Source organism: Eschrichtius robustus, chromosome 14 (assembly GCF_028021215.1).
Source record: "Eschrichtius robustus isolate mEscRob2 chromosome 14, mEscRob2.pri, whole genome shotgun sequence".
NCBI classification, from domain to species: Eukaryota; Metazoa; Chordata; class Mammalia; order Artiodactyla; family Eschrichtiidae; genus Eschrichtius; species Eschrichtius robustus.
Window position 1 is genome coordinate 41,221,490 of NC_090837.1, and position 20,569 is coordinate 41,242,058.

At 39.9% G+C, this 20,569-nt stretch overlaps 1 protein-coding gene across 6 annotated transcripts in view; it reads right to left on the reverse strand.

Annotated features, from left to right (window-relative positions):
• The window catches only part of OSBPL1A (oxysterol binding protein like 1A), a 246,807-nt gene that overhangs the window by 108,195 nt on the left and 118,043 nt on the right, over window positions 1-20,569 (reverse strand). Inside the window, exon 1 of one of the 6 annotated variants that reach the window (XM_068562865.1) lies at window positions 18,497-18,633. The exons of 3 other annotated variants lie outside the window; for them this stretch is intronic. The gene's annotated coding sequence lies outside the window, so the exon portion shown is untranslated. Of the gene's footprint in view, window positions 1-18,257; window positions 18,324-18,350; window positions 18,457-18,496; window positions 18,634-20,569 lie in introns of those variants that run through there. 2 more of the 6 variants (XM_068562864.1, XM_068562866.1) reach the window with 2 other exon arrangements.

Consider the following 20,569-nt stretch of genomic DNA (forward strand, 5'->3'; position numbering starts at 1 on the left):
TTCTTCTAGTTGCTCCTTTTGTCTCAGTGCATATAAGAACGAGAGAGAATAGGGAACAGAGGTCTTCAACCTATAGGTCCCGGCATGTGATGTGTAAGAAGCTACCAGTCTCTTTAACGTTATACACAGCATTGAAAAGTTTGCCCTGAGATTTAAAATGAGATTATATCCAAGGCCCTCCAAAGCCTCATTCACACTAATCTGGTCAACCCAACACAAGGTAGCTGTTCCAGAATTTTCCCTTTGCTCACAGTAGACTGTGGCTTGCTCCTGGCACCGTTAAAAAAATGCCCCTTTCTTACTGGCACTGCCATCTTCCTCAATCTGGCTCAAACCAATAGAAAAGGAAACCCCACTGGGAATTACCTCTATACTTCTCTGTCCCTCCGCTCTGCCTTGGGAATGAAGGTGAGGGTGCTATCTGCTTGTTGACTTACTGACATGCTCTAAGTAAAATGACCTCAGTGGAGCTTGTTAAACTGCAGTTTCTGCTAATAATCTGTTAAATCAATTACTCCCAGATGTATCTTCAGACATTTTAAGTTAAGGAGGAATTTGGGGGTAACTCCCTACTCCCATATCTAGGACAGAGCCCAATAGTCACTTAAGAAATATGGTAAATAAACGGAGAGTTTAAAAAGCAAGGGCTAGTGATTCTTAGAAGAATCAATATAAACCCAGAATATCTGATAGTTATTTTTGTCAGTCTGATTTAAAAATAACCTCCCACAGAGGGAGGAATTGGGAGACTGGGATTGACACATATACATTATTGATACTATGTATAAAATAGACAACTGATGGGAACATTCTATATAGCACAGAGAACTCTACCTAATGCAGTGTGGTAACCTAAGTGGGAGGGAAGTCCAAAAGGGAGGGGATATCTGTATGTATATGGCTGATTCATTTTGTTGTGCAGTGGAGGCTAACACAACATTGTAAAGCAACCATACTCCAATAAAAATTAATTTAAAAAAATAAAAATAACCTCCCATAAAAATAAAATCAATGGGAGAATAATACTACATACAAACAACAATGCGACTAAGTTGAGGTTTTACATTTTAAAAAAAGAAGCAGAAGAGAGAAATATGTCTTCTGAAACAGAAGTACCATTCACTTCCATGGTATGCTACCAGCAGTAGATTCAATACACATGAAGTCCACTCCCTTGCTCAATGGTTCTGGCATATGAAATAACTTGGTACAAGTAAGATTTCATAATAATTTTCTCTTTCAATTGCAAAGCTGAATCAGTTGACACTGATTGTAACAGTCACGTAAGGAACAACTACAATAAAGTGCAATTTCCATAACTATGTACATTTTACATTCTGGAAGTTAGCACTTACAGAATTATATTCCTAAGAGCACTACTACAGCAATGTATAATCTCCAAATTATTCTAGATTATAGTACAATGTATTAAAAATTTCAAAAGGTTTTTATGTATCACATAAATTACAGAACAGGATGTTAAACTGCCACGTAATGGTATATATTAAACCGTGGCAAACAAATTTCAATATAATGTAAAAAATCAGTGTTGGCTATATGAAAATGGTAAAATTCCAAATAAACCTACTCAATAAAGATTCTGAAATTTTAAAAAGTCTATTCTTTTAATCATGTCTCAAACTTCCAATTAAACAGTTGTTCATGACTGTATTCCCTAAGTGCCTGGAATGGTTGCATATGACATGCTCAATAGTAAGTCTTGAAACAGAATTTTAAAATGAAGAACATTCGGGTGTATAGTAATAGGAGAGAATAGAGGGGGACTGAAGCAATGCAAAATAACTTTTTTTGATAAAATCTCTTTAACCAGTATTAACAAGTATTTCACAGTTTATCCCAGAACTAATAATTTAAGTGCACGACCCTGAGCAAAAATGTTTCTTAAAATCTCACTATTCTTAACTTCAGTATGAGAGTTCATCTAGCAAAAAAAAAAGGGCTTAACTTCCTAAGCATTTGTGTAAACAATGGTTCTGCTTACACAGGGCTGTTTCTATGTCTATGACTGATAAAGTATATGCATAGCACTTTGCATTTTAAAAGACACTTTTACATACTGTTAAGAGTTCATTAAATCTTCCTAACCGCCCTATGAGGAATGCATGTATGTATAAACTGAAGATCATAAAGTTTAAGTAACTTGCCAAAGGTTAGCAGAAGAATAAAAACCTGAAGCCAAGATCTTTTAACGCCAAAGCCCACAAGCTTTCCAACCCATGGTGCTGCCAATAACCATAAGACCCTAAACACTGTCGATGGCAATCCACGATCAGGAATTTTAGAAGCAGAGGGTCTCACTTTTGGGGGGAATGGGGTTACTAGACTGATGGACCAGATAAATGAGGGAAGGCAGGCAGTTACCTGGACTACAGCAATGCACTTGTTAAAACCATCCCTTGGACCCCTGTCAGGAATGGCATCACTGTAAAATGGCAAGATCGTTAGGTAGATTAGGAACTTGGCTGAATCCATGCCCTCCAGGAGAAGGGATTTTCTTTTAAGATCTGTTCCGTTCCAAACTTGGCTTAGAGTTGAGATACTCCATCGTGAAGAGTATACGTGGAGCAGCTATAGGGTTGGTTTGGTTTGGTTTTTAATCAGAATGCCCAGTTTCAGCCCAGACCTACTGCCTCAGGACTTACAATAATGAACGAGGTCCATGTACTGTGATTTCTCCCAATATCTAGTCTCCTCTTCTTCCTTAGTAAGAACCCCAATTTGTTAGCTGGCTACACTGCCCTCCATCTTTTCTTTTTTTAATTTTTATTTTATATTGGAGCATAGTTGATTAACAATGCCCTCCATCTTAAAGACCATTGCTCAGTCTTCCCATCTTAAAGACCACTGCTCAGTCTTCCCATCTTAAAGACCACTGCTCAGTCTTCCCATCTTAAACACCATTGCTCAGTCTTCCCATCTTAAAGACCATTGCTCAGTCTTCCCATCTTAAAGACCATTGCTCAGTCTTCCCATCTTAAACACCATTGCTCAGTCTTCCCATCTTAAACACCATTGCTCAGTCTTCCCATCTTAAACACCATTGCTCAGTCTTCCCATCTTAAACACCATTGCTCAGTCTTCCCATCTTAAACACCATTGCTCAGTCTTCCCATCTTAAAGACTATTGCTCAGTCTTCCCATCTTAAAGACCATTGCTCAGTCTTCCCGTCTTAAAGACTGTTGCTCAGTCTTTCTGGCAGCTGTGGTCACATGACTAAGTTCTGGCCAAGAATGGAAGTGATGTAAGGAATCCACCCGGTCTCCTTAAAGGGAAGGGCACACTCCTATTTTTTGCTCGCTTGCTTGCTTCCTTCCTCCTGACTAAACTTTGGTATTTGGAAAAGCCGCCGACACCTGAAACTGCCACACCAGGCCCAGACTGCCTACCTCCTGTCTTCTTTAAGGTGAAAAAGAAATTCTCTAACTTAAGCTCACGTTATTTGGCTTTGGGTTTTTTGTTGTTGTTGTTCAATTCTAATACTAACGCTAATACATGTGATGTTTTTTCAAAAACTCCACAAATTATTCTAATGTGGCTTCTGGATAAGAATTGCCAATTCAGGAGAATATCAGTTTAGTTAAATATTTGCTGGGCAGGTACTATTATTTCAAGGTAGTGCTAGGGATAAAAAGTATCAACAGAAGAGGAGACTGGTTAATCCCTGGAGAGTTTATAGTCTAGAAGGAGAAAAAGACAGAAAGACACTTCACATTCCTGCCCAGTAAACCTATTTAAAATGCAAACCCATCATTACTTTTAAGCTTTTCAATGGTTCTTTACTTGCTTTCATTTACAGTCTCCAAAGTGGAGTGTGTGTACCCATGAGATATAGGAATATTAGAAAGTCTTTTATATTTACTTTTGTAAAAATATTAGACCAAATGTTACATATACAGATGTGATATATACAGATGTGATATATACAGATTAACAATGGTGCCTCCACGTGGTCCACGGGTCACTTGGTCAAGGGTCAAGTGCAGGATGCACAATAACTTCAGGGAAGAGTGGAGACGACCACTAAGAGGCTGACAGAAGCACCTGCTTCCAGGGTATCGTGAGGCACTACAGTTCATGAGAGCTTGGTTACGAGGACTTACAGACTATATCATCTAGTTTCAGTTAATTCACAAAATACACCCATAACGTAAAGAGCACCACAAAGGAACTCCAGATCGAAGACACTAATGACGCTAACAAAGTGAACAAAGGGAATACAGCAAAGGCTTCTACTGCCAGTGAGAGCTCTCTGCCAGCTACCCTGCTAAAAACAGATCACATGTAATCAGATGACAATAAGCCAGTTCTCCAGAAGACCATATGAAATATGGATGTGGATACATATACATAGAAATATGGATGTGTGCAGGTCACCCTCTATTTATGGGTTATTATTATGCCTTGAGATATAAACTAATGAGCACATGAAGTCATGACATTTGTCTCAACATTTAAAAGCTAAGCATCCAGAGGGTGAAGATAAACTTCCCCAAATTTCTTCAGTGATGTTTAAAGTTACATGACATTCAGTCCAGAGCTTTACCCTTTCAATTTCTTCACTAAATGTAATAAAATGTTTAGCAACTCCTTTAATGGTTTTTAATAGAAAAGACAAATCACTTGAGGAAATACTTATTCTCAAATTACAAAAAAATAGTAGACAGAAAATAGTGTGATGAAAAACTAAGATATATTCCTTTGTCAGAAAATACTGCTGTAAGACAGAAAAAATTGCTGAAGATATGAAAAAACAATTTAGTGTGGGATGTTTGCCCTACAGAAAATTACAGCTGCTGTGAACATGTCTCGGCTAAACCATGTTTGAATAATGAACTACAAGAACTAGTTTTTTTTTTTAAATGAACCTCTAAGGGAAAAATGTATCAAAGATATATTCTCAATAATAAATAACTAAATAAAAATGTTTTATGGAAAAACTGTGTATGTGTATAAATGCAATGTCCTGATGGAGTATTTATTTTGACCAAAATTTTTTACACAACCAACCCAATTTTAAAATGAGCAAAGAACTTGAACAGACATTTCTCCAGACATATACAAATGGCCAACAAGTATATGAAAAGAGGCTCAACATCTTTAGTCATCAGAAGAATGCAAATCATAACAATGAGGTATCACTTTACACCCACTAGGACAGTAAGTGTTGGTGAGGATGGGGAAAAAAAGAGCCCTTGTGCCCTGATGGTGGGAATGTAAAATGGTGCAGATGCTGTGGAAAGCAGTTTGGTGGTTCCTCAGAAAAAGCTAAACACAGAAGTACCATATGACCCAGAAAATTCACTCTTAGGTATATACCCCAAAAAACTGAAACATGTTCAAACAAATACTTGTACAAAAGTGTTCAAAGTAACACTATTCTCAATAGCCAAAAGGTAAAAACAACCCAAATGTCCATAAATGAATGAATGAGTAAGATGTGTTGTATATATACAATGGAATACTATTCAGTCATTAAAATAAAGTACTGATACATGCTACAATGCACACGATGCTGGAAAACATTAGGCTAAAGGAGCCAGACACTACAGCTCACACACTGAATGATTCCATTTGTAAGAAATGCCCAAAACAGGCAAATCCATAGAGACAAAACACAGATTAGTTGTTTTTACGGGCTGCGGGCAGGGGTGGAGATGGGGAGTGACTGCTCAGTGGATACAGGGTTCTTTTTGGGGATGAAAATGTTTTGGAAGTAGATAGAGTGATGGTTACACAACATTGTGAATTACCAAATGCCAATGCACCTTATGCTCAAAACAGTTAATTTTACGTTATATAAACGCTATAATTTTTTTAAAATTAAAAAACAAACTCAAAAAAAGCCCCCACGAATATACATTCCCCATATGATACAGGCATTCTATTTGCTCCTAAGTATTTACTGATACCTAAGAGAAATGAAAGGTTATGTCCACACAAAAACTTGCAGTAGCCAAAAACTGGATACGATCCAAATGTCCATCAAAAGGCAAATAAACTGTGGTACAGCCATACAATGGAGCACTATTCAGCAATAAAAAAGAATGAACTATTACTACGAGCAACAACATGGATAAATCTGCAAACAATTATTAAAGAAACTGAACCTCCTCCACCCCCATAAAAAGTATGATTCCATATATGTAAAATTCTAGAAAGTGCCTACTGAGCACTAATTAGTGATAGAAAGCTAATCAATAGCTGCCTGTGGACGGGGGTAGAAGGAAGAGTAGGAGGTACCACAACAGGCAGGAATAAACTTTTGGAAGTAATAGAAATATTCCTAATCCTGAAAGTGATGATGGTTTTACAATGTAAACATGCATCAAAACTCACTGAACTACATTTTAAATGTGTGCAATTTATTGTCTGTCAATTATAACCTCAATAAAGCTATAAAAAAATACGAATATTTAGCAATAGTAAGGGCATAGTGAAAAGACCACTCACTTACTGAAAAAGGGAGTCAAAATAATACATTTCTTACTCAGACAAACATATTTTCGAAGAATATGTATGACAAAGAAAAATACTCTGATACTACTGAAAACAACACAGGATATCAAACTGCAATGTCTGCTGTATTTGTGTATTTGCCAATACAAACAAACTAAGACAAACCAAAACCTCCTGCCAGTGGTTGCTGGGCTCTGATGTTTATATTCTTCCCTATGCTTTATAGAAAATAGCTCTATATTTTCTATATATATATATGTGTGTGTGTGTGTGTGTGTGTGTCTTTCATAAATCTCTCATAATTTTACAGTTAGCAAAATATCTTTAAATGTGTCTATTTAGGAAATGATGTTTGCAAACTTCTGCATCAAAATCGCAAATGTGAAAAATCTGCATTGCATCAAACACAAAATGATGCTTACAAGGTACTCTCCTATAGTGCAGCGCGCATGGCTCTCCCAGCCGTCTACTATAGGAACCCGATCTGAGATTCTGTTAAGCACACTCCTGCTTCATCATGGCTGCAAAGCTTCTACCTAAAAATAGCTTACTCTTATGTAATCACTCACCACAGATTTATATATCTTATGTATCCTTGAAATACAGTTCTTTTTTTAGAGATAATCCCGCAGGAGGTAAACAACCATTTTTAAAAGCAGAGAAGTTTAATCATAATCTAAACATATCTTATTTTCAGATGTTATTCAAGGGCTCTGTAGCTGATAGTTCTGTTCGTGAAAATAACTAGAAAAGTTAACACCCTACCAACTCTAATTTTTTTAATTAACTTTATTGAGAGATTATATACATCAATTTTAAATGTAGAGTTCAACGAATAGTCACAAACGTACACCCCACGTAACCAGCACCGCTATAAAGATATAGAGCATTTCTCTCCTCTCCTTCCCCCAGGTCCCCTCACTCTCCCTGCAAACCACTGCTCTGACTTCTGTAACTTATGCTTCAGGTTTGTCTGCTCTTGAACTTCAAATAAGTGGAATCGTGCAGAGTGTACTCCTTTGTGTCTGGCTTCTTTCACTCAGTATAATGTTTTTCAGATTCATTCATGTTGCTGCAAGTATGAGCAGTTCTCTCCTTTTCACTGCTGAGGACTATTCCACTACACAGCTACACCACGATCCCCAACTCCCCTCTTTTAATGCCTTCAGCTCTGTCTCTGGAAATATCTTTTTGTTGAACATCATTAAGTCCACAGAGACAATAACTTTGCTTTTACAGAATTTTGATGTTTTTTTCTGTTTTGACAAGTGTTTTCATGGTTCTCAAACTGGGCGGGGGGGAGGGGATGACTAAAATATGCTTGAATCACAGCTCAGCAGATTTTAACTCCATCTGAAGAAAACATCTTATGTGTCTAAAGCAGTGCTTCCCAAGTTTTGCAAGTCCTGGCACACATGGAAAACAACCTTTGTATGGCACACAGGAGAGACCAAGCACCTGATTTGGGGCTCTGGCCATTCTAAGGGTTGAAAAGATCATTACTCTGAAGCCCACTACTTGGAAAGCTCTGTTAAGTTACACTTAAAGAATAAATATCCTTGTTTTAATGACCAATATTGATTTTTACAAAACAAAAATCTTATGAGCAAATAAGGTTATGTATTCAATAAAATATTGATTAAGCAACCAAAGTGACTGGAAAATTCCCAAAGTCTTAAAATAATGAACATAGCTTCTGATTTTTCCTTCTTTAAGTACACTTAAAATTTTTTTCCCGATTTTTTCAAGCAACAAAACAAAGGACCCACGACTGTCAACTGGTGCCCAAGCACCCCTTCCCAGCCTAGTACGACGCAACTTCTTCGGAGAGGGGAGTCAATCCTCCCATTGTGCTCTTCATGCCACAAATATTCATCAACCACCTACACCATGCTGGGCATTCCAGGCTGCACGGAATCAGCAGTGAACAAAGCAGACAAAAATACCTGCACACAGAGGACTGACAGTCTACCAAGCGGAAAGGAACAGGTAACGGAGTGAAATACACAGTGTGTTAGGTGGTGGAGAACACTAACAACAAAAATCAAGCTGGGAGGGGAAAGGGAGTCCCGGGAACCAGGGTGGCCAGGGGACTCACCGGGCAAGCGCCACTGGATTGAAGGCCAGGGTGAGGGAGAGGCAGGCAAGTGTCGGGAGAAGAGCGCTCCAGGCAGAGGGAGAGCAAAGTCCTGAGGTAGGAAGGGGCCTGCGAGTCTGTGGCACAACAGGAGGCCACCGTCCTCAGAACAAAGCGAGTGGGGCAAGAGTGAAGCAAAGGAGAGGCCGGAGAGGCCAGAGAGGCAGGGCCCACCCCTCAGGGCTGTGGAGGCCATCATAGCCCTGGAGGCTCCTTCCCGGGAGCAGGACGGAAAGCCAAGTGCGAAGGGCCATGCTCTGCGCCCCAACTTCATGTGGGACACCAGGCTCCTTTCTGGAGGACACAAAACCTGAGGGCAATCGGTGAAGAGCAAGAAGAAAGGATGTGGAAAGCCTGACACAGGAATAACTGCTGAAGGAACTTGGAGATGCCTGGCTTGGGGAAGAAGAATTTATTGGTTGCTCCAAAGAGCTGATGAATTGTCACAAGAGGTAATTCCTTTCACTTTTTTGTGATGCTGCAGAGCACAGACTTGAAACCATGAATTAAAAAAAAAAAGAAAAGGAAAAAGAGAAAAGAAGAGGAAAAAGAAAAAAGAAGAGGAAAAACCTCGCCTTAATGTAAGTTTTAACTTTCTAGTATTTATAGTTTTCCTACAGTAGACTGGGTGGCCCTTAAATATTATTCATGTATAATAGTAGTAGTAGCAGCTAGAAGAGCAAGAGCTATCATCTAGGGATGTCTACTATATGCCAGATGTTATGGTAAATACTTGGTGTGCCACCTCATGTAATCCTCCCACAATCCTATGAAGTAGGTATTATTAACAATAAGGAAACTCAAGCTCATTGAGATGACACAACCTGCCTAGGATCGCAGAACCAGTAAATGATGGAGCCAGTGCTCAAACATAGGTCTGGGTTTGACTCAAGCTTCAAGACTGTAACCACTGGCACCCCCTGCCTGTATGTTTATTGATGGCAGTGTTTACATGGCACATAAAGGGACCATCTGGCTGGCAGGAAGTTGGACAGAGGATTCTTGCAAATGGAGAAAAATTAGGTAACCTCTAAGATCCCTTCTTATAATTTTGTGGTTACATTTTCCCAAGTTTCCATCTTATTTTTTAAATTTTCCTTTGACTTCAAGGCTTATAGAAATTTTATACTCCTAAAAACGGCTAAAGATCAAATAATAATAATTATTTCATTATAGAATATGTTAAATTACCTGTCCAATTCTAACGCTGAGGATAATTGTGCTCTGATTTTGAGTAACACATATTTTCCTTGATTAGTTCCCTTGTAGAAGTGAAGGTAGGCTTGACTTTTCTCAAGTACAGTTGATCCTTGAACAACGCAGGGGTTAATCCACGTATAACTTACAGCCCACCCTCCGTATCCAAGGTTCCTCCACATCTGCTAATTCAGCCGACCACGGACCATGTAGTACTGTAGTATTTACTATTCAAAAATATTGGCATGTAAGTGAATCTGTGCAATTTAAACCCACGTTGTTCAAGGGTCAACTGTATATCAATTTCCTTGTCTCATATTTTATATCTACCACAATTCAAACATACCTGCGCTTTCATTTTCCTTTGTAGACAAGATAAAATTCTTTTCAATTTAGCAATTATCCTTCGAAATACAACAGCAAATCGACATTTGGTATCTAAAGTACAGAAAGATAACATAAAAGTATAATACAGATATATGAACTTAAACCAAGTCTACAGTCCATGGAAACCACATCCCTGCTTTGTGCAGTTGTTTTGTACTGACTGAAGGGGAAACGAGGGACTAAGGAGAACTGGCACTGTGCACCCTCCGCTACACTTGAAACAGGGTAACTTCTGGATGGTTTGAAAAATAACGAGAAAGCACTGCTCTGCAGGGCGGTTATGAGCCAGTGTAGAGTCTGGCAACCTTGGGGTCAACATCTGGATAGCAAACATGGTTAACTCCACTTAAAAAAAAATTATTTTCTTACACCCAATTATATGGCTACTATAAAAACAAAAACAAAAACAAAACCCAGGAAAGAAAAAGTGTTGGCAAGGATGTAGAGAAATTAGAACACTCGCGCACTGTTGGTAGGAATGTAAAATGGTGCAGCCACTATGCAAAACAGTATGGCGAGTCCTCAAAAAATTAAAAATAGAATTACCACATGACTCAGCAACTCCACTTCTGAGTATATGCTAAAAAGAATTAAAAGCACAAACACAAAGAGATACTTGTACACTCATGTTCACAGCAGCATTATTTACAACAGCCAAAAGGTTGAATCAACCCAAATACAACACTGACGGATGCACGGATAAACAAAATGTGGTATATATACATACAACGAAATAATATTCAGCCTTAAAAAAGGAGAAAATTCTAACACATGTTATAACATGGATGGACCTTAAAGGAATTATGCTGAGATAAGCCAGTCACAAAAAGACAAATATTGTATGATTCCACTTATATGAGACTCCTAAAGTAATCAAGTTCAGAGAGACAGAAAGTAGCAGCATGATTTCCAAGGGCTAGGAGGAGAGGGGAATGATGGATGAGTTATTGTGTAATGTGGATAGAGTTTTAGTTTAGGAAGATGAAAAGAGTTTTGGAGATGGATGGTGATGATGGTTACACAACGATATGAATGTACTTAGTGCCACTGAACTATGCGCTTATAAATGGTTAAGGTGGTAAATTTTATGCTATGCAGATTCTAGCACAAATAAAATAATTAAATTTTTTTCTCCAAATATAAAATAAACAGTTTGATTTGCATTAACATGAAAAAAAAAAGGCTCCCGTTGTAACATATCACATAGTTTAAGTTGGGTCCTTGAAATGTCCTATTACAAAGTCAACTAATATCAAAATGTATATATTCTTCACATAAAATAAAACCACAGTATTAAGTACAAATCTGTTCCTAATGTTTTAACAACTATTTACTTAGTACTTACTACTTGCAGAAAAATCCCCAAATTATCATCATCATATCTGAATGCACTCTGGGACACAGACGCGTCCAACCAATTCACAACAGAATGTTGTAATCCAGTGATTTCCAAACTGGGAGGCTATGAAAACACAGAACAACTTCTGATATAATAATGGGGTAAGACCTACAAGTGATGGCGTCTTCACAGATACCATGGACAAGCCACAAATCTGGCTCTGAATTCTCTTAAGGCCAAAACAGAAAGAGAAATACAATTATGCCCTTTTAATTGTCCACAAGGAAAAAAATATATCACTTCTTTAGGGAAAACAAACTCCCTCTTTGTCCTTAGCTCTGATTTCTCATTCAGGGTAATATACAGGGGATTAAGAGTATTCGAGGGCAAAATAATCAATAATGCCACTTAAGCTAAATTGTTTTGAAATGCCCCTGAATAGAAATGGAGGGTGTAATTCCAACTTAAAATTCAGTGAGGGACATTTTTCAGAAAATCAAGAAAATATAGCCCAGGCTGTAGCATTCTGATGGTTTAATTTTAGGGTAAAATTTAGAACATCTAGAGACATGGATAAATTCTATACATTCCAAAAATGTGACCTCGACTAAGCAAAATTTTCACAAAAAGATGGACAGTGTTTCCTGTTGCGAACCTGGAATACAGGTATTCTGTGCAAAATCCGAAGACACTGAAATATTCTTGGCCATCTGATTATTTTTAAAGTTGGTATCCTTTTGTCAAATCAAGAAATTAGCTTATAAATGTCCACATCAGCTTTGAAACAAGGTGGACTGTCTAACGGATGAATTTTCCTAATTCAAGCTGTGTGTGATATAGTGTGTTGTTCTTCAGCATTGAATTTGGAGGCAGATCCCTGGATCTGGCTCTAAGTGTAGCCCCTCCCAGCTACATAAACTCGGGGAGGTATCGAACCCTCTCTCCAGGCCCTACTCTCACCTGTAAGAATGGAGGCGACGAGATCAACCATATCAATCATTTCAAACTGTGTTGTATGGAGGCACCTTAGTGGATGAGGAGGTGCTTTTACTTTTACCTCTCTTGTACACTGGCATCTACTTTAGCCCCCAATAAAACCTGAAAGTCACCAGACTAGATGCTCTACAATCTAAGATTGAGTCTATGACTTCGTGATTTTAAACAACTCATCCATACCACAAAATAAAGTAACAAAAATAAGTGAAGAAAATATTCAAAGTTAAATCATTTCTAAGAAATTTTAGTAAGGAGAATTATATTCCCACACTTCATTTGCAATTCAGTTGTCTAGAACCCAGAACAACAAAATCTCCCTCATACCAACATTTTAACTGAAGGGTGATTTCTCAAGTACCTCAGAAAGGTACAGTGTCCTGAATGCGGCAAATAAAAAGATAGGTAAAGGAACAGATGGTATCACTGCAGCTCAGGATCCAACCACTGGATGTAACAATGTGTCCACTTCTCCAGCCGGGGAGGCTACGAGCTCCCTTCCCCAGAGGACAGACACCTCCTCTGAATCCCTTTCAACAACTGGGCGGAACTCCAGTGCTCTGGTCATTCCTACCACCACCGGCTGCTTCCCACCAGGGTTTCTCTGATCCAGCACCCCAGGCCACAAACCACTTGAATGCCACTTCTCTGTCCCTGAATTGAGCAAAAAATCCTTTCAAGGTATTTTTCTGAAAATAAAGCTCGGGAAGACTGTCTCAACATAAAACGTATGGGTTTATCCTTACCTCATTTGAGTCTCACAGCAACTCATGAAATAGAGAGAAGGGGTCTGTGTTAATAACCCTGTTACACAGGAGCAATGTGAGGCCCAGAGTCAGACAGCAAGGAAAAAGTCACTAATACCGGAGCCCATATTTCAGGACTCCAAGTAATAGGAGCTCAGACTCTACCATCTATGCCATCTTCCTAGGCCCTATACTCTCCCTAACTTTGCCATCAGTTGGACTGGATTAGGAATAACAAAAATTATCAGGCACATAATGATGAACCTTTGAGCATCTAAAGAAAATTAGACACAAATTATCTTCTTTTTCCTCCTTGGTGCTGAAGCCAGGGTTCTAAGGGGAAGGAAAGAGCAAGATGGACAATGTTGAGCAGATAATGGAAAAATCCTCCAGGTATTGGGGGGGGGGGGTGGTTAGAGTGTAGATAACTAGGGAGACAGAAGAAAAAAGTGGGGGCAGAGGGCAAGGGAAGACGATCATTCTTCTCCCACTGCACAAAGTATCTAGGGGTAGAAAAGAGGGGGTGAGGCAAAAAGAGAAAGAAGCTGAGCAGCAGGTGGGGAAGAGAAATGGAGAGAAATGTCAAGCAATGAAAACAAGGAAAGTTGGGTAAGAGAAAACAAAAAATTGGAAGTAGTCAAAACCTTCCAGAAACTTTAGGTATTTTAAATATTAGGAGGGAAGTACTCTACATACATTAGTAGTTCTCAGTCTGGAATGATGAAGTCTAGGAAATGTATTATTCAGGTCTATAAAATCATCAAAGTAATGGATGAAGCTAGCAGTGATATATTCACTATATTACAAAATACTAGAATTAGTATTGAAAATTGAGATATAGAATTGAAATCTGGAAAGGAACAAATTTTGAACAAATTATCCACTTTAAGGAGACACAGAATAATAAATATATAGATACTAGGAAGAAAATAAACTCAAGGAAAAGTGATAGAGATAACTATAGAAATTTAAAAGAAAAAGATAAAATAGATAAAAGCTAGACAGTTCTTTGAAAAATAATCAAATAAACAAAGCCTTAATGAGACTGATCTTACAAAGAGAGCAAAATTCATTTGGAAATAGCCAAATAAACATTAGAAGAAAGAAAATGGAAAAAGATTAGAAAAGGGAATACATAATTACAGAATGAACATAAGTTAAAAAGACAATAAAAGAATATTATGAACTTCCTTATAACAACAAATTTCAAAACTTAAATGGAAAGGATAAAATTCCTCAAAAGATGTAACTTGTCAAAACTGACCCAAAGAAACAGAAAACTAAAATAGTACTAAAACCATTAAATACATCTAATTGGTCCAAAAAAAAAACAAAACAAAACTCACAAAGGTGGTTTTATAAGAAAATTCCACTAAATTTTCAAAGAACAGACCATTTCAATTTTATACAACTCTTCCAGAGAACAGCAAAAGAGAGAATACTCCCAAACTCACTACATGAGGCCAGTGTAACCTTGATAATAAACCCTGATGAGGACAGAACAAAAAAAGGAAATTACAAGCCAATCTCACTTATAAACAGATGCTAAAAACCAAAACAAACCAAATTGAGGAGAATGTTAAAAATCATACATTATGACCAGATTAGGTTTAGTCCAGGTACACAAGGACGGCTTATCAATAAAAGGAATCTAAAAATATAATTTGCCACCTTCACAAATAAAAGAAAAACCTCATGATTCTCTTGGTAAATGAACATCTGATAAGTTCAACACCCTTTCATGATAAAAAAAGAAAACAACTCAACAATATGAGAATGAAAGGGAACTTCATTAACCTGATAAATGGTATGCACCAAATATCCTTCTTAACATGGAATCATTAGATTCCTTTTAAATACCAGGGATGAACATGGATTCCTACCACCTCAGCTGCTATTCAACATTGTCCTGAAGGCCCTAACCAGTACAGTAGAAAGAAGAAAAATAAATAAGAGGTGTAAGGACTGAAAGAAAGGAACAAAACTGTAATTATTCACGGACTGTCTACAGATACTGAACCCCAGTCTATCTTCACTATTTTTACTTTCTACTCCCCACTCACTCCTCTGCTCACTGCAGTCAGGCTTCATGCTGTCAAGCTTCTAAAACTTCCCTCATCGAAGACACCTGGCTACCAAATCCAACAGATGCGTTTCAGTTGCTACTTCACCTTCTTGGACCTCTTGTCCCCTGGCCCCCCAGGCTGCTTTTCCTCAGTGCATTCCACTGGCTCTCTTTCTTCCACAGACAGTATTCATCGTTTGATTTCAAACTTTTTTAAACGACGCTTCTCCTAGTATTATTATTTACTCCTTCAACCTCCATCACCATGTTTAATCAGGTGACTCCCAGTACTAAAGAGTCCCAAGTTTTTATCGGACAAGTCAGGATGACCTTATTCAGATGTCATCGTGTTCAAAGGTGAACTCATCCTCCCCTTTCCTCCCTACTTCAGTCACCTTCTATCCCGTGACTTATGCCATGAATGTGGGGTCATCTAACTCCACCTGCTTCATTCCTCACACTCAATCTATGATCAGCTCCTACTCATATTGTTTATCTCGAAGTCTCTCTTCTCTCTGCTCTGTATCTTCCTTTCCTTTTCCACAGCCACCAACTAGGCTCAGACTCTGATTCTCTCTCTCTCGAATTCCTGCACCTGGCCACTCTGCTTTCAGGCCTGCCCTCTAATCCTTCTAATAAGGAACAAATCTGATTAAATCTCTCCCCTGATTAAAATCTCTCAGTGATTCTAACTGCCCAAAATAATCCAAACTCTTCAGGCATATTGTACAAAGTCTTTCAAGAAGACCGACCCTGCTTCTACTGATCTAGCCTTGACTTTCTCGTTACCTATCCCACTCTGTTCCAGTCTTAATGAACTGTTTGCTGGAATTCATCCCTTTCTCTTCCCGCTGGATATGCTGTGCTTTCTGTAAGCACCTAGTCAGTCATCTGGCTCCTGCAGTAATCTCTTAAGTTTTATGAAGACAGGCTGGTACAGCAGTATCTGACAAGATGAACATTCTGTAAATACTTATTGAATTAAGGGGAAAATTTTACATAAAGTAATAGATATCAAATCTATGGTGGTCCATTATAAAGTTGTATAGGGGTTACATCCTTAACACTCTGAAGTTAAAATGAGAGGAAAATTATGTCTGCCTATAACTCATTCAAAACTCATTAGCTAGAGTAGAAGTCGGACACTGCACTCTGATTGGAAAACGGCAGTGAACAAGACAAACACAACTGCATCCAGGTTACAGGCTTGGTACTATCGTGAGATACAAAAACTCATGATGATAGATCTTGGGTCATACCAAGCATCACAAGGCTAATACATACACACAAACACACACACTTCATGCTACTAATTAAAATCTTACGTATTTCTGTTCAAAAACTTCACAAAAGTTACCAAAATGAAAACCAGCTTCATTTTACACAAACTTCACATTTATTTAACTTATGTCCCAGCTGCTTCCAAAACTAAGTTGTAGCAGTATATTTCTGGATTATATACACAACAAGCTAAAAATTCAGGAATAACGTGGACTAAGTAAAAATTCTAAATTCCTACTTTTTAAAGGAATTAGAAGTTTTCTTATAATCTTCATGGAGCTGATATACACAATGATAACTACACAACCACAAATCACAATCCTTTTTAAGAGAATGTAAATGACAAAGTCAAAAACTGTACATAGAGCTTAAAGTATGGTGTTGCATAATTATTTTATGAAGTATGTATAATATTTAATATGTGCTTGGATCATATTTATATACTACCTTGATTATCAGTAGATGCATTTGCTTTTAATATGGAAAACCTAATAACCTTTTTAATTTCTCCCCGTTCTGCGCAGTGCACAACTACGGGAAGGGCGATTATGGGGTTCACTTTCACCATCAAATGAAATCCCCTAAAATTAATGTTTAAAGAGCTCCTAAAGAGGGAAGACTAGAGTCCTGCAATTATAGTCACAGTGATACAAATCCCTTTAGGCCCCCAATCTAGTAAAAAGTAGTACTGGGACAAAGGCTAAAATAGCTCTCTGGGTCTTAATGTTCAGATTAAACATCTACCCAATTCAAGCTGAGCTAACTTGCCGAAGTCATCAGCTTCCAGGTCAAAATCAAACATTATTTGGACCGGAGATTAACTTTGGTGTGTCCTCAAACTGAAAAGAAAATTTATATTTAGATTCCTATATTCTAGCCTACACATTACTCCACCAACACGCATTTCAAGCATTTTTCTCTTTTGCAAAAGATTCCTGCTAAGCAATGCTGTCTTCTAAATGAAATGCCTTCATTCTGTCTTTGAATCTAATTAAAATTAAGAAACTTTTAATAGCTTTAATAACTCTCAAAAGCTGCAAAAGCTCTTCCCTGGCATCTTCCCCTCCTTAGTACCACCCTCCCTCCAAATCCAGAAAAAGACCTGCACAACAGAAAACACAAAACAACTAGCCACATGCTGTGAATGCTGGGGACCATGATTCTCCACTGGTTTAGGCTACAAAGAAAGCCTATGAGTAATCAAAAATCCCTAATCAAAACAAAGTTAAAAGCCACCTCCCCACTCCCCAACCCCAGTATAATTTCCCTTTCTCTTCTCAATCCACTCAAGCATTTCCCCTCCTCGTTTTTTCAGGGAATTTTAGCGGCCTCTGAACAGCGGATGGTAAGTTCATCTCAATGTCTGCCAGGGCTGAGACATGCGAAAAATCACTAACTTGTAAGGTTATTTAGGACAATAATGTCTTTCAGTGCCTTACTCCTCCCACTCCGGCCCTACGAAAAAAATATCTGTTCACGGGCTTGACCCCTCAGCGGCTCTTCCCGCAGGAACCCATGCAAACACACAGCCGGCCGGGCGGGCAAGGTCCCCGGCTTCGCGCACCCCTCCCCACACGCCCGCGGCCGCGCTCCGCTCCACACACTCGCGCCCAACTCTTCTTGGATCCACTCACATCCCTGGATCTCGTCGGGCCGCCCTCCTCCTTCCCTCTCCGGCGTCCCCGAGCGTCCCCGAGCTGCCCCGGCGCAGGCACTCGCCCACCCACCTGGGCCGGGGCTCCCCTGCGGCGCGCTCCGCCCGGCGCTCCTCGAGGCTCCAGTAGGAATGCGCCCGGCCTGTTCCTCCGCCTCCCCTCCAGCCCAGCCGAGAGGCGCGACCCAGGGCGGCACCGCAAGGTCTCCCTGAAGTCACCTTCGCGCGGCCCGCCCCCGGCTCCGGCTCCGGCTCCGGCTCCGGCTCCGGCGAGGTCGAGCAGAGGCGCGGCCCAGGACTGCGCCCGGGCCGCCCGAGGTCCGCGCTGGCCCCTCGGCCGCACCGCCGCCCTCCAGGACTCCCGCCGGCAAATGGCCTGCGGCGGGCGGCTCCGCGGCGGCTGGCGTCGTCCGTCCCTCCTCCCCTTCCCCCTCCCTCCCCCCCGCCGCGGCGCCCGCTCGTTCCGAGGCGCAGGTAGGGACCTGCCAGGGGGCTGCGGGAGCGGCGCGCGGCCCGCGAGCGGCTCGGCCGGGATTTCGGGAAAGGCGGCACCGCTCCCCGGGCTCTGCGAGCATCCGCGGAGGCGCCGGCCCGGCCCTGGAGCGGGCGCTGTACTGACGCCGGTCCTGCGGACGCGGCCCTGGCAACTTTTAAATGGCCAGCCTGCCCCCGGGAAAAGCAGAGGGACCCTCTCTCTGCTGGAGTCTTCCATTCGAAGGTAACTGACACTCAGGCTTACACTGAAGAGTTAACGGTCCGATTCCACAACAAAGACTGAGCTAGTCTGCACATATTTTTTACACACTTCCTGGGCTACCATTTGAGCAATGAGGAAAACAACAGTATTGACCCTACTAATGTGAAACCTACTCGCGTGAAATAGGTGGTTTCTGATTCTGGCGACCCCTAAAGGGTGGACGAAGGCGTCAAGGTCAGGAAGACCCACCACATACATGATATACTTAAAAGTGGGATGTTCAGGCTAATGAAATTCCTCGTTAACTATGAGGCTCTGGTGAGGAAAAACAAACAGTAGTCTTAAACCTTTCTAAGGTACATAAATCTGTCCTCGACTTTGGGAAGCAGAGTAATACTGAACAAAATTGAATATTTCTTTGACAGGATCCTGGGGTACTTTAGGTTCTCCCTTCCAGCAGTGCTGGCTGTATTTGCACTACAGATGGAAAACGTGTAAAAGATGAGACAAGGCCACACTCGGAAAAATGGGAATTAATGTCGGTGAGGTTTCAAGGTGTTTTTGAAAAGGCAGTTTTTTTTTTTTTCATTCTCAGTTGGTGACTAAATATTATCACATTTTGAAAAGTCACATTTGTCACTGAAGAAGAGACCTTGCTACAGAATCTTTCTCCCTAGGCCCTAAAAATTAGAGAAAGAATTCAGTTTGCAAAAGTAGTACCAGGCAGAAAAATAAAACAATGAACAACAAAGGCTACTTTGTTTCAGAAGGCAATGTACAAAGCACCTAGAATGTGCCAGGCACTGTACTGAGGAACTTCACATAAAATAACTCATTTGCATTCTCATTTTCAGATTTGGAAATGGAATTCCCAAACATATATTAATTTGCTCAGAGTCAAGATAGCAGAGTTTAGGTCCTGACTGGTCTGACCCAAAAGCTTGTATTCTTTCCTTTGTACATTCATTATTCATTTATTCAAGTATTTATTAACTGTCTAATAAATACCAAGCACTATGCTAGACACAGACGCTACAAAAATAAGATACTTACTTGAGGAGCTCAAGTCAAGTAAATATATAATCAGACAAGTAAATATATAATGATACAATGTCATAAGCGCTGCAACAGCAAGGAACTCCTAGACTAGGAGGGACATTAACTCAATTTTGAAGGGTGGAGCCTGGGAATGTGAAATGGTAGCAGTCATCCAACACAGCAATCCTGAGAACTTTATCTAACAGAATGGCAATGGGGAATCTGTGTGCTGGGTTGGAGGTGACAGACAACTGAGATACAGGAAGTAAAAATGTCAGGACTTGATTAAAAATGGGGCTGAGGAAGAAGAACGAACCAGAGGCAGCTCCCATGTTTCCGGCTTGAGTTATCCAACAGGTAACTTTGAGTTGAATCGGTACTCAGTTCTAGGCACTTTGGTTTAGAAATGCCTCTGATGTATCCATATGTAAATGTCCGAAAGGCAGCTGGATACAACTGGTTCATAGCTCAGAAGATCCAAAGTGGATATATCTGAATCATCATGGATTTCTGGGTTGAAGGAGTGGGTGAAATCATCCAGGGAGAATGCCGAGTGA